The 4,847-nt window shown below is 37.6% G+C and overlaps 1 protein-coding gene across 1 annotated transcript in view; it reads right to left on the bottom strand.

Moving 5' to 3' along the window:
* The window catches only part of HKDC1 (hexokinase domain containing 1), a 60,639-nt gene extending 56,820 nt beyond the window's left edge, over positions 1-3,819 (bottom strand). Inside the window, exon 1 of the mRNA XM_046651837.1 lies at positions 2,847-3,819. The gene's annotated coding sequence lies outside the window, so the exon portion shown is untranslated. The remainder of the gene's footprint in view (positions 1-2,846) is intronic.
* Positions 3,820-4,847: the final 1,028 nt, after the last annotated feature.

The raw sequence follows: 4,847 nt of genomic DNA on the forward strand, positions 1-4,847 counted from the left end.
TGGTAAAGGCAGAAATTAAACCAAACAAGAAAAAAAAAGAACATAGGAAACAGAAGAAAACTTAAAAATTACAATATCTTTAGGGAAACAAGATATTGCATCCATGAAACAAGAACAAGATGATAACTAAAAAGAGAACTGCGGGCTGTGGGGGAGGAACCATAAGACACAAAAAAAATTCAGTAATTTTTTCCTAGCAAGAGGTTTAAACTCAAAAAACAGAAATTTAATTTCAGGCTAATTAGGAAAAGCCATAACTGATAAAAAGCTTATATGAATCTATAGAGAACTTCCTAATAAAACTTTCTGGGAATGATTTAAAGGTGTACTCTCTGACACATTTTCCAGTATTTTTTATTTTGATAGTATTAAACATTTATATTCTCTGGTTACATTTTACAGCGTTCTTAATTAGCTTTGAGCAGTTTAATTTCAGCTAATAAGAGAATGACCTCTGAGAAACACTACACTAGAGTTGTCTGTAAATGAAATAAGGATAATAGATATATGCATACATTGTAAGCTCTGCTATAACAAGACAAGATATGGTGCATTCAGTTCTAAGAAAAGAAGAGCATTAGCCTGGGAAAACAAGCAAGATAAGCTAAAAAGTATCAAGATAGGGTAAGATTTAGAGTTAAAAGAATAAGTAAAAACACTTGAGTCCTACTATTACTAAAAATTAACAAGAGGCAGAATTGATAATTCAGCTGGAAATCATTTATAGAAATGTGTACCTATAACTGAGTAAAAAGTCACGGTATATGGACCAGCTGGTGATGAAACGAAATCACTGCAGAATTTAGCAGACTAAGTCGCAGAGGTTTTTCTTCCATCATCTCAAGGTGGAGACTCTTCTCTTGTAATGGCTGAAAGCCTCCAAGAACAGCCCAGCGCTAAAATAAGCTACTTTCTAGAAACTGGGGACGGGCAGCTATGAGAATGCCACCACTCTCAGAAGCAGCAACAAAATTGTTACCTTCTTTCTCCCTCAATGCCCTCAAACCGCTCTTCATCCTTTCGAATTCTGTGACTCCCTTTCTCTCCAAATGTGTATCTGAATCTCTTCTTAGATGTAGAAATTACATTGTTTATTGTTACTCCTCTTATTTCCAAAATAAAAAAGAACTATCAAATAATAATAAAGAGCTCTATGAAACAAAAACCATGGGCCAGTCCCAGTGGCCTAGTGGTTAAGTTTGGTGCGCTCCACTTTGGCGGCCTGGTTTGGGTTCCCAGGTGAGGACCTGCACCACTCATCAGTGGCCATGCTGTGGCAGTGGCTCACATGCAAAAAGAGCACGATTGGCAATAGATGTTAGCATAGGGCAAATTTTCCTCAGCAAAAAAAGAAAGAAAAAGAAACAAAGACTATGACAGAGAAAATTTAAATTTCAATAGAAGATAAAATTGGAGAAATTGCCTAAAAAGTAGTACAAAAGTCATGAGTATAACTTCTAAATACTGATTTAACAACAACAACAAAGGAATAATACCTATATCAAAAGAGAAGTGGAGAAAAGAAGTGATTTAAGAAAAAGAAAGCTAAATCCTCATCTGATATAACAGGAAATCAGTAGGTAACGTTTTAAAATGACTCAGGAAATAGAAGATACATATCATATAGAGTCAATGAGGTAAATACCAGAAGAAATAGATAACAGAGTTGAAAGTGCTTGTCTGGTTTTTAAGCTTTGACAAAAAATATTCCTGTGACAAAAATTAAGTTTTAAAAAAGGGCTTAAACTTATTTGGCTTATGTACATAGATTAAAATAAGTTAATGTGCAGAAGTGTGGTTTAGGGGAAAGTTCATATTTCCAAATGAGCTTTGTTTTGAACTGATATAATGTATAACTTTAAATTCTTATATGCAGAGGGAATTTTATAGATAGAATGTGATCAACATCCATCTATTTATCAGTTTTAAAAGGATAACAATGAGTTATAAACATAAGAAAACGAAAATGTTGCTGTTAAGAGAATAAGTCAATTTGTGAACATTACAAATTACTTAAGAATTTAAATATATATATATGATCTTGATCTGATTACAAGCACTTGAAAAAAAAGGTTTTCGAGTAGGGGATTATCAATTTCACTGCACTTTACAGGTGTGTCAAACAGTGGTTCAAAGTAGTCTCGGGGGTTACAAGCCTTTCCCAAGCTTCCATAAGCAGCAGGGGCTTTTCAAGGGCATGGAGTGGACAGGAAACACGTAGCAAAGCCGTAGGCAGATGAGTGTAGCCTTAAAGGACCAACTGCAAAATCACCTCCTCCAGCCAAATTTACCCAAAGCAGCTTCTTAAATTGCCTTCAAAGCCCAATCCTACGACGTTCCTTTTTTTTTCTAGCATTTTTTGCCCATAAAGACAACTATTGTTTATCATCTCTGAGTGGAATTGTCCCACTGTGTTAAGCAACAGGCTTTCAGATAAGAGATAGCTTAGAAGCACGTTTATAAACATTGTGATCTCTGCTCGTTTACATATTTTATAGCTTTGAAATAGAGAAGGGAAATGGCCTGATTCGTTTATCCATTTGCTTCTCTCTTAGCAAACCACAGCTTTCCATTCTATCCTAATAGGTTTGTTTTGAGTTGGACACACATAGAATGACTGTATCCTAATTACAGACTCCCAGTTCTGAGCTCCAACAGACTGGTGATTTGTGATGATAGTTTTGTATGTTTGTGATTCACAGTAAGACATTTTTCAAAAGATCCAATTCCATTTTGCAGATTTACACTCATTCACGAATACAATGTACGGAAGCATTACCAGTCATTGGTTATCGTTATTATCGTTATCCAGTTATGCACTAACCACATTTTATTTATTAAGTTACCCAGATCTGTACTGATGGACCTGAGGTCAGCGTCTACGCCTCAGTCCATTCCCCATGTTGATACTCAGCTGAGTCCACGATAATCCAAGGAGGGCTTTCAGGTACGTACTTCAAAAGCTGTTAGAAAACTGCATGAAAAAAAAAAAGAGTTGTGTTTTAGACAGGCTGAGAACACGACCTTAGTGAAATGTACGTCTGGAACTAAGCTGGCCAAGAAGCCCACAAAGGAAGATGTGACACGTCAAACTTGTCGCAGAAAAGGAAGATCCGGCCGTTTTCATGGTGACGATTTTAAACACACTGCCGAGAATCATTCAGAGCCCTCCAAATATTTTTCCTTTTTTGTTTCAACTGGCTTCATCTTTCTTTAGTCTCTTCTGCCTGACCACAGAGCTCTCCCTCTCAGAAGAGAAAGGGGAAGGGGTGAACTATCTACCAATGTTTATAAACACTCTTTAGCTCAATGTTCAAGCAGCGCTTCCCTTACCGCACGCCCACACCAACTCCTTTTGTCTGAGGCTTCACTAACATTTAACTTGCCTAAGTTTGTCTTATCTTCGACATACTAACTCTGGTCCTCAAACTCGAGAAAGTGGGAGAATTAACAACCCTCTCAGTGATGTACTTCATCACTTAAATACAAGGAGACCAAATCCATTATCCAGTTCAGTTCATGGGTATTTCTTGAGATCATCTGGGCAAGAATGGACTATGTCTGCTATGGTGTAAGTCACAGGCAAAAGCAAAGTCTTGAAGCTGAAGTTGCTCAAATGTAGAATATTAGAAGAAATATGCCCTTCCAGGCATTTCATTACTGTTTACTCACAAGCCAGGGAGAAATATAGTTAGTGCCACCTGTTCAGCCTTTATTTCCATGAAGGCAAAGGTTAAAAGAATAAAGATTGCCATCTGATATCATCTGAACTTTGAACTACTGAAGAAAAAGCCAGAGAGAGATGACTAGCTTGGCAAACTGGACTGTTCCCTTACCCACTTTCAACCAAATCAGGCTTAATCCCTAGTCTGAAGTCAGCCTCAATTTAGCAGTTGCTCAAGAAATAAATTAGTTCAGTTCTTAGAATGACCTAAGAGCTCAATTCACAGCCCAGAATGAACCCAAAGCTTCAGGTTCATTCCTAAAACACTTCCTGTATACCAGGCCCTGTGCTAAACAGCATCTCATCACATTTAACCTCCGGAACAACTCGAGGTGGGCATCACTGTCCATCTCCTTCAGATGCGGAGACCAAGCCCCAGAGAGGGTAAGGTCACTGAGCTAGAAGTGATGGGAGCTGAACCCAGGTCTGTCCAGCTCCAAAGCCTATCAGACTGGCTTTCGGACATGGGAAGACCACCTACTCCATCTAAAATAGCCCACCACTACCACTTGTCACTTTCTTCCCTTATTCTACTTCTTTCTAGCATTTATCTCTGAAATTACATCCATTCATTTCACAAAGACTGAATGTGCTTCTACTATATTCCAAGCACTGCAGATCTAGCAGTGAACTAACAAACAACAATCTCTGCCTCCACAAAGCTGACATTATTTATTTGTTAACTTATTCCTGTCTGTCTCATATCAAAATATAATCTCCATGAGGGCAGGAACATTATCTGTCTTGCTTACTGCCTATTTCCAGCACCTAGAACAGCCTTTGATACACAAGTGCAATAGACAGCAAGGTGTGTCAAAGAATTCCATTGATGACATCCTCAGCAAAGGGGCAGGAAACTGGTCAAAACAACTCACTACATTGATTTTATTCCCGTGCAGAGTTCCTTATAGAGCGCTGTGTTAGTGCTATACCACGAACAGCCATTATATAAAGTTTTAAATAAAATCTCTAAGACATTCTGTTATTTTACAAATGTTGAAACAAACAGCAGTTTAGTCATCTTTAAGAGTTAATTTTTCTGGGCAAAAAAACTCAAATAAACCAGTATGCCACAATATCATAGCAGGCAGTAAATGTACATGAGGAAAAGAGGATTTTAAAA

The sequence above is a fragment of the Equus quagga genome, chromosome 2 (assembly GCF_021613505.1).
Source record: "Equus quagga isolate Etosha38 chromosome 2, UCLA_HA_Equagga_1.0, whole genome shotgun sequence".
Classification (NCBI taxonomy): Eukaryota; Metazoa; Chordata; class Mammalia; order Perissodactyla; family Equidae; genus Equus; species Equus quagga.